The sequence below is a fragment of the Megachile rotundata genome, chromosome 6 (genome assembly GCF_050947335.1).
Source record: "Megachile rotundata isolate GNS110a chromosome 6, iyMegRotu1, whole genome shotgun sequence".
Taxonomy (NCBI): Eukaryota; Metazoa; Arthropoda; class Insecta; order Hymenoptera; family Megachilidae; genus Megachile; species Megachile rotundata.
Window position 1 is genome coordinate 13160887 of NC_134988.1, and position 10711 is coordinate 13171597.

Consider the following 10711-nt stretch of genomic DNA (forward strand, 5'->3'; position numbering starts at 1 on the left):
CCATTCACAAAACAATTTCAATATAAATTAATTTATTATTGTTCTATATACGTCAGAAAGAGTTTTACAAAAATCCACATTCCCACAGTAACGACGTCTCGTTAGAGGTGCAAGATTAATCCTAGATAAAAATCCTAGTTACGCCAATGCGAGAACGCAAATAAGAAGAGAAAAGAAACATCGAGTATCATTATAGTTACGTGGGTACTATAATCCCGTGATAGTCGCGCGGAGAAGAGCTAAAGCACGCCGCTGGGCCATAAGTCATTCGAGCCGGCAAAGAGAACGAAATAAACGAACGAGAAGTCCTGTGGACGAACAGAGAACAAGATACGGGAAGAGGAGAAGTGTCCCCGAAAATCCTGAAACCCACGCGGCCCCGACCGAGTTAATATATTTTATCTAGTGGGATATATCCCCCGGAGGTGGTGGCTTTTATATACCGTGTACAGGTATTTATGTGTCGCCGCCTTTCCTAAGCGTTTGATATATGAACTTTCAGGGAACGATATTTTCGAGACGAGAGGATGCAGCCACGTTCTTCTTTGCTTTGGTTAGCTTTACTGTAACGTAACCATAATGCAGTTTCTGATGATTTCTGCGACTTTATTAGGAATTGGGGAAGGTGGGATTTTGGGGAATTTAGAGAGTTTGGGGGTTGGGAGAATTTGGGGTTGGGGAAACTTGAGATTTGGGGAATTTGGGATTCGCGATTTGGGGAATTAGAAATTTGGGAAATTTGGGGTTCGGGATTTGGGGGATTCAGGATTTGGGGGATGTGGGATTTGGGGGATTTGGGATTTGGGGCATTTGGGATTTGGGGGATTTGGGATTTGGGGAATTCAGGATTTGGCAATTTGGGATTTGGGGAATTTGGGATTTGGGATTTGGGATTTGGGGGATTTGGGGGATTTGGGAGATTTGGGGGATTTGAGAGTTGGGGGATTTTGGATTTGGGGGATTTTGGATTTGGGGGATTTGAGGGATTTGGGATTTGGGATTTGGGATTTGGGATTTGGGATTTGGGGGATTTGGGATTTGGGTGGGATTTGGGATTTGGGCGATTTAGGATTTGGGAGATTTAGAATTTGGGGGATTTGGGATTTGGGCGATTTGGGATTTGGAGGATTTGGGGGATTTGGGGGATTAGAAATTTGGAAAATTTGGGGTTTGGAATTAGGGGGATTCAAGATTTGGGAATTTAGGATTTGGGGGATTTAGGTTTTGAAAAATTTGGGATCTGGGCAATTTGAGATTTGGGGAATTCAGGATTTGGCAATTTAGGATTTGGGGGATTTGAGATTTGGACAATTTGCGATTAGGGAATTTTGGGATTTAGAGGTGTGAGATTTAGGAAAGTTAGAATTAGTGCAATTTGGGAATTGCAGAATGTGAGATTTGGAAATTTTGGAATTTAGGGGTGTAAAATTTGGGGGAGTTAGAATTAAGGTATTTTGAGATTTGCACAATTTGAGATTTTATAATTTTGGAATTTAGGGGATATGAGATTTGGGGGAGTTAGAATTAAGGCATTTTGGAATTTGTACAATTTGAGATTTGGGAATTTTGCTTTTGTTTAAGGGATTAGTTTTGGAAGATTGAGAATTAGATCTATTTGAAATTAGTACAATGTGAGATTTGAAAAATATGTAATTCATTTTAATTAAGATTAAAATTTTAATCTTAATTTTAATTTTAGTTAAATTAAGATTAAAATTGTAATCTTAATTTTAATTTTAATTAAATTTGTTTAAGATTTAGAAAATTTATACCAGGAAAGCACATTGTATATCCCACGTATTCCGCCATTTTCTCCACAGCGAAAGCTGTAGAAGAAGATCCAAGGATCGTTCAGGAAGCTGTCACGTTGGAGTGACCGATCTTCGAAGGAGCAGCCTCGAGCATAGTCCGGCATACAGTTTCGTAATCAGCTATGCAAACGATCTTTGGCGCAATAAAAATGGCAGTATCTATAATGGCGCCGCTAGAGCTTTTTGCTCGTAAACGTTGCCGATGAAATACGTCCGGTAACGTTGATAGATAAATATAACCTGACCCTGTACGAGCGGCTATGCGTATACACGGACCAGCGGACAGTGGCGTTTCACGAGCGACTTACGTTACAGAGGATAACCTTATGACCGTTAATGATAATTATAGTATTCCGAGTGTATTTACCTGAATATTTCAGTCGAACAGAAATAATGATTTCCTTATACGGAGAAATGGATAATAATTGCCAAGAAATGGGTAAAAATGAAGCAACACGGTTATGAAACTTTTTAGCTGATTTATGAAATACTTCGGGTTAAGCTGTTTAAGTTTTTATTGGCGGAAATATAATATATAGGACTTGATAATTTATTATAATGATATATAGGATTTTTTGTTTAGATATGTTAGGTTTGAAGGCTTTGATTTATGGACTTTGGAGATTTGAGAAAAAATACAGTTTCGTGGTAGAGGTTTGGGGTGTCGTGAATTAGTGTTTGGAGAGTTGGCAATTTAGGAATTTGAGAGATTGGGGTTTTGGTGGTTTAGGGATTTATAAAGTTAGGGGGTTGGAAAATTAGGGACTCCAGAAATTTGAGGTTGGGGAGGTTAGGGATTGAAGAAAGTAGGGGGTTGGAAATTTAGGGACTTCAGAAATTCATGTTTGAGGAGTACAGGAATTTATAAAGTTAGGTGGTTGAGTAATTAGGGACTTGATAAATTCGGGTTTGAGGAGATTAGGGATTTATAAAGTTAGGGGGTTGGGAAATTAGGGATGTGATAAGGAATTTGAATAGTTAGACATTTGAGAAATTAGGGATTTGAGGAATTCGGGTTTGAGGAGATTGAGAATTTATTAAGTTAGAGAGTTGGGTAATTAGAGATGTGATAAGGAGTTTGAAAAGTTAGGCAATTGAGAAATTAGGGATTTGAGGAATTCGGGTTTGAGGAGTACAGGGATTTATAAAGTTAGAAGGTTGGGAAATTAGGGACATGATAAAGAGTTTAAATAGTTAGAGATTTGAGGAATTCGGGTTTGAGGAGGTTAGGGATTGAAGAAGTTAGGTTAGGAAATTAGAATTTGGATATTTGGGCATGTAGAAATTAAGGACTGCAATGTAGACATTTGTAAATATAGGAATTTTAAAATGTGCGAATTTGGGGATTCGTAGTTTGTCAATATCTCAATCGCAAAATACTAAATCCGCAATTTGTCGATCTATTCCATTAATCAACTCGCAAGAAATTCCATGAAGTCGTAAGAACATGACGCAACGTTCACATCGAATTTCAGGAGAGCTATAAAAATGAAACAACTATAAAACGTTCTCCAAGGTGGCCTTGTCGAAACGTTAGATTTACGCGTATTAAAAATGAATTTACAATATTAATAAGGTTCACCTAATGGACCGGTGATCTCTATTTCGTAGCCCTCCTCTGACCTATCGTTTAAAAAATCATTGGACCGGTAGAAAAATCAAATCGTAAATATTGAAATATAACGCAAAACAGACGTTTCGTTCGCTCGTAAAATATCGAAGACAATCGTGACTTACGCGATGAAATCGAACTTGGAACAGCTATTACGGACACCGTGACGTGTCCCGATATACCGACCACGGCAATTAAAATATATTAAAGACTACTTAATACATGGCCGAGTTACTATATGAACGAGATTGATCGGAGTGTGTGCGTGAATCGTCGGGACGCGGATAGCAGTATTTCATATTTAATGCGAAACCGTAACTCGCCGCGGTTGCCGCTTCTTGTTGCCGTAACTCCTTCTTTTTTCGATTTATAATTTATTACGGGCCGCCATTGTCGGCCCACCGCGACAAGAATGCCTTTCTCGGATACGAGAACGTGCCGATACGACCCCGTGCACCGTCATCATAAAATAGTGGACCGAGCGCTAATCTTCGCGTTCTCGGAACTTCGCAATAATTATCTTCGACAATTTTAATTAAACTTACTTTTTCATCTGGGAAACTTCGAGGTTCGAGGGTCCTTATGGAATGGTAAATTCATATATTACCAAATTCAAGCTCTACTCAATTCTCTCATTTTTAAATAGTTGTAGTTCCCAAATAATAACATTGTCATATTGCAAATTTTCACATCCCCAAACTCTTCCGTTTTGAACTCAAAAATTTCCAAATCTTCATATTCCCAAATCCCACGTTCTCATAGTCTCAAATCTCCACATATTTCCAACACTCCGCATCCTCCTATACTCAATACCCTACACTCCTAACCTCAGACACCTCCAAACTGCCTACTTCCTAAATCCCTATATTCCCACATTATCATCTCAGACTCCGAAATCGTCAAATAGCCCAATTTCTCACTTAAGCTAATTTCAAAATTTCTCAACATCCCCATATTTCTAAATCTCCACATTCCCAATACCCCACATTCTCCCATACCCGACACCCTACACTCCTAACCTCAGAAACCTCCAAACTCCCTACTCCCTAAATCCCTATATTCCCACTATCCCATCTCAGACTCCCAAATCGTCAAATAACCCAATTTCTCAATTAAACTAACTTCAAAATTTCTCAACATCCCCATATTTCCAAATCTCCACATTCCCAACACCCCACATTCTCCCATACCCAATATCCTACACTCCTAACCTCAGAAACCTCCAAACTCCCTACTCCCTAAATCCCCAAATTTCCCTCAGACTCCCAAATCAACTATCCCAATTTCTAACTTCCAAACTCAACATACTCAAAAAGCAACCAAATTAGTGAAACGTATTACAGAAGTCCAGGTTCCAACAACGACGACCCAGTGTTTGCATCTTTTTCACGAAGTCGTTCGACAGGTAGACGATTAAACACACGCTCAGGTTTAACAAACGAACACGGATATCTCGTATCATCGGATGAGTTAGACGGTCGGGTCCAGTCGTCGGTGCGAAGTCAGTCACTGATGGTGCTGGTATGACGTGGTAAATTATTTATTCACCGGCGACTGCGGGTGAATAATGGATGTTCCTTCACCGCGAATGGCACCGAGAAACGTTATTGATCACCGAAATATCAAAAGTAGGCGTATCCATCACCGATGGACCACCATACGCACCTGGGACGTGTGTTAAAAACGACCCGGTAGAAACGTGCGCGTACACCGACGGACGGACGGATGGACAAACGGACGGACGGATGGAATGCTCGGCCCTGCATCGGTACGGGCTTGTTCCAACAATAAAATCGATTTTTCATACCGGGCATTTATCATACACCCGCGATAATAGGCGTGTATGGAGATACGATATAAATATTTCGAGGTAAATAATCGTTAGCTTTCGAGTACCGGAGTGTGGAGAGAGCATTAATAACGTCGGGGCCGCCTTTTCGCGCGTTACAACGAATTGACAGCACCGTAGAATCCTTCGTTACCGATACGATAGTCCGTTAATTGTGGACTCGCGATTGTAATAACCTCCCACGTTTTTCTCCGAGAAAGAATCTCGTTTCTCTACGGACCTCCAATGAACGTGTACGTGCACCGTTGTCGGTTCTTGCTTAATTTTCCTCTTAAACACTTTTCGTTTGTTAATTTCATTTTTAAGCTCAGGTACTTTGGTCTTCAAGTACTAGGTCCTTTGATTTGTAAACACTTCTTGCTTACACTTGCCAGTGCTTCTTGATTGGTTAATTTTGTTTCCAAGCACTTCTGGTTAGATCCAGATTAAGCATTTCTATCTTGGTTGGTTAATTTGGATTTTGGTAATTTTTACAGGAAATCACTCACAGAAGTCTTTGAGCATTCTATAGGAATAATGTTCGATTGCAAATCATTTTTTCTATTAAAAAATACATAATCTTATTCATTTCTTCATATAACATCTATTCAGTAATACAAAATGTACCCAAATAATTTGAAACGAAAGTATCAACATGTCAGGTTACTAGACATTCAAACACCGTAACAAAATGATTAATAAAGACAAAGTTCAAACCTGAATCAAACGAAGAACATAGTCGTTCGACAAGTTCACCAAGTTTTCTCGCGGTAATGACGCAATTAGTATCCCGCTGACTTTCAAAAGAGGGTTTGCTTTCGAAGTACGTACTCGTGGAGAGCCTCGAAGCGTTTAACGGTCCTTTGTTCGATCAATCGATACAATTTTTCGCGTGGTACGTCGAGGGCCAAATTATCGGCGACGAGTGTCGCACGGTCGAATGACGTTCTTATCTCGGTCAAAAGCGTCTATTTGGGTGATCCACCCTCGTATATCTTCCCCAAAATCTACCCACTAGATGAATACGTATTCTCTTCGTGGACGATCATGTGGTATTAGTAAATAACGCCTGACAGTGTAAATAAATATCACTGGATGAAATCATAGGTAGATCGATAGATTTAGGTAAATCAGATCAGGGATGTGTTTTGAGATATTGGGAGGAGCAAATTCTAAATACATTGAAGGAAGTTTATATTGAAGTATGTGTATACATGTGTGTTCATTGGATTTTGAGATTCTTGCAAGTTTTGGGATTTTAGGATTTAAGAATTGTGACATTTGAGGGTTGAAGAAGTTAGAGCTTGTGGGATTTGGAGATTGTAGGAATTGGGGATTTTGGGATCTGAGAGTTATAGAATTTGGGAATTGTGGGATTTGACGATTTTAAGATTTGTCGATTCTGAGATTTGAGGATTGTGAAGTTTAGCGACTTTGGAAACTGGGGTTGGTAGGATTTGGAGGTTGTAAAAATTCAGGATTTTAGGATTTAAGAATTGTGAGATTTGGGGGTTGAAGAAGTTAGAGCTTGTGGGATTTGGAAATTGTAGGAATTGAGGATTTTGGGATCTGAGAGTTATAGAATTTGGGAATTGTGGGATTTGTCGATTCTGAGATTTATGGATTGTGAAGTTTAGCGACTTTGGTAATTGGGGTTGGTAGGACTTGGAGATTGTAGAAATTCGGGATTTTAGGATTTAAGAATTGTGAGACTTGGGGGTTGAAGAAGTTAGAGCTTGTGGGATTTGGAGCTTGTAGGAATTGGGGATTTTGGGATCTGAGAGTTATAGAATTTGGGAATTGTGGGATTTGTCGATTCTGAGATTTGAGGATTGTGAAGTTTAGCGAATTTGGTAATTGAGGTTGGTAGGATTTGGAGGTTGTAAAAATTCGGGATTTTAGGATTTAAACTATGGTACCATATAATATTGAGATTTTGATATTGTGCAAGAACTGTAGTAGTATTGTAGCAATAAATGTATTGTAGCAAGAACTGTATTGTGTTAGAACTGTAATACAGTATTATGAAATTTGAAGATTTTGCGAATTTGAAATTTTGGTATTTCTAAATCTTGGATACTTTGATCCTTAATAACCTTCTAACATCCGATACTTCGAAATTGAACCTCGTAAAAACCCCATAATCCACGCTAAACGCACCGCTTACAAAACTTCCATCAGCCCACCCTTGATGTCCTAATCACCTGGTTAGTTTGCATAACGAGTACTCGATCCCTACGGCTAACAATATCGTTCGAACTGTAGGATTACCATAAGCGTGGACGTTCTACTAATCGCGCGTCATTGAAATTGTCGAGCAGCTACTTTGGCTGAAACAATTTACCGTTTATCAAAGTACGGTCGCTGTAAACGGTACGATAAATCAGCCCGAGCTGACGGAAACGATCGGTGTGTGCAGCGGTTTCCTGTCTGGACCTATTCTCGAAGCTTTGGAAACTGCTTTTGATAGGGACTCGTTGTTGTCGTCGTGTTGAAATAGAACCGAGCGAACTCGTAACGACGTCCGTGACAAATCCGCGTCGATTAATCTCTGGCAAATACGCGAGCTGGACGCGGACCGTGTCCGTTTCTGTTTATTAGCATCGGTAGACACCGGTCATTTACAAGGTGTAACTATGCGGCCAGGTGGTCGATAGGGAAACTCGACCGACGAAAAAGCTTCACCCGGAATAATCCCCAGCTGAGCCACTCGACGGGATTTTTTTTCTTTCTTTCTTCATTCCTTTTTCTTATTTCTCGCCTCCTACGGTGTTACCTCTTCATCTTCGACCGTGCGCATGCCACGGCCCTCCGACCCGAGCAGCCCACGGATTCGGGAATAATTACGCGATCAATAGGCTAAATATCTGTTGCCTCAATCACGTGGATAAACGGAGGCGCCTGGTAAATTGGATTATCGACACGTTCAAGGCGACCCTGTTTACTCTACTGCCGCTGTGTTTTCCATCAGATAGCGTCTTCTGAGTCTTGCAAAAGTCTCTTAGCACATATAGTTCATTACAATTATTCACCTTCAAAATGTCTTACTTTACAAATTTTATACTTTACTTCATTTTTAACACTAAAATTACCAAACCAAAATGACCTGTCCACAAGTTTCTTATTATAAAATGCACATTTTGTTAAAGTATATTCCTTGAAATCAGCATTGATTTTCATCAAGATAAAATGTGTGTACTAATTTATGTTTCGTTTGTTTATTTATTTCTTTATTTAATTTTTAATTTCAAATTAAGTACACATTATATGTCGCTCAATATTGAAATTTAGTAGCCTTTGCAGCTTCTTAACCATTCTTCTAAAATTAAAATTCTCAAAAGGTCCTTCCTGTTAACATAGCTGAATTTTCGAATTGTAAACATACAAGAACAGTCACAAAATCTTGAATTCAATTTTAAGTCGACTAATGTGTCCCAACCTAAATATCCAAATAAACATTCACTCGTAACACGTATTCCTTTCACGAAATTCTCATGGAAAGTTAGATCATACATCATCCACCTGCTCGTTTCACGGTTGAAACACGGAAAAACTAGCCCGGAGTATATTTGTTGATCGTAAACCTGCTCGCGCCACAAATCTAGCGATTTGGTACTCAGGTGTGCGCATACGTTACCGGCTAAACGCGTTCAAAACTTATGCAGTGAACATACGAGAAGCGTGAGTTTAATCTACTAACGGTAACTAACCCGTAAGCCCGGAGAGACGGCGTCGGGACTAAAGGGGATCGAGGATAAGAGATGCAGTGGACGATCAAGGGATATTTCCATGCGAACCTCCGAGAGCTGGACTTAAAGGCTTCGGATTCTTATTTCCCCATAAATAATTTTAATGACGCGCCGCGGCAGTTCAGGTATAGGGTGAAGTTATGCGAGACCCTGTACCTGTAGGCAGCCTCGTATTGTTATTTATTATATTCGTCGCACGTGAATAAGAGTTGCGCCCGTGGAAATGCGAAAACCACGTTGGTAAACGCGTCAGGAACTCAATGTCGTTCGTTCTTGGACATTTTTTCACTGACCACTTTGTATACTGCCTCTCTACGACATTTGCATATTGTACCTCTTATACTCGTTTCACGCCAGTTTTGTTGGTACTTTGTTACAACGGTTTTGTACGAGTGCGATGTCACTAGGGGTGTGCAAATTTTTGGAGAATTGTTTGGTTGTGAGGGGTGTATACTTGCAATTTTGGGGGTGAATGTGGGGACTTACAAATTTTTGAATCGTCAAATTTTCATTTCTGCAAATTCCCAACTCCCTAAATTTTAATATTACTAAGGTACCAAATCCTGAAATTGTCGAATCCTTAAATCCCCAAATTCCCAAAACTTCAAAATTCTCAAATTTCCAAATCTTCAAAATTTCTAAGCCTCCAAAATTCCCGAAGTCCCCAAATTCCCAAATTCCCTGGTTCTCACATTCCCAAATCCCTAAATCTCAAAAATTCCTAACTTCCCAAAATTCCCAAATCCCCAAATCCCCAAGTCCCCAAGTCCCCAAGTCCCTGAATCCCCAAATCTCCAAATCCCAAAGTCTCCAAGTCCCCAAGTCTCCAAATCTCCAAGTCTCCAAATCCCCAAGTCTCCAAATCCCCAAGTCCCCAAATCCCTAAGTTCCCAAATCCCCAAATTCCCAAATTCCCAAAATCCCCAAATCTCCAAAATTCCCAACTCCCCAAAATTCCCAAATCCCCAAGTCCACAAATCCCTAAGTCCCCAAATCCCCAAGTCTCCAAATCCCCAAGTCCCCAAATCCCTAAGTTCCCAAATCCCAAAATTTCCAAATTCCCAAAATCCCCAAATCTCCAAAATTCCCAACTCCCCAAAATTCCCAAATCCCCAAGTCCCCATATCCCTAAGTCTCCAAATCCCCAAGTCCCCAAGTCCCCAAGTCCCCAAATCCCCAAATCCCCAACTTCCCAAAATCCCCAACTCCCAAAATTCCCAACTTCCCAAAATCCCCAAATTCCCAAAATCTCCAAACCTCCACAAATTCCAAATTTCGAAACTATAAAAATCGTTTCCTCCATCAATTTTTGCCGCGTGCAGAAAAGAATAGTACATAACCGTTATCCGCATAAGGGCGAAGTCTATTAAGAATTAAACGGTGTATTTATCGTCGGCGAGTGGACGCGTATCACATCGCAATCTATCACAACAAGCCGGAGGATTGTGCCGGAGGATCCCTCGTATCGTCTCGGGAGAAAGATTTTCGAGAATGATCCAGCGCGCGGAACGCGACCAATCAAAAAAGAGTCGCATTGCTCATAGAGCCGGGGAGCGCTGTGCGCGTGCGCGCGACGTTGCTCCTCGTGGCAGCGTTTAATTTCGCGATGTTGGGCGGATCGAGAGTCGGCCAATCGGAGACAGCGCAACGGTCACGCCCACTGGTCGTTTACGGCCACGCCCACCGTGGAACGAGACACGATAGAAACGGG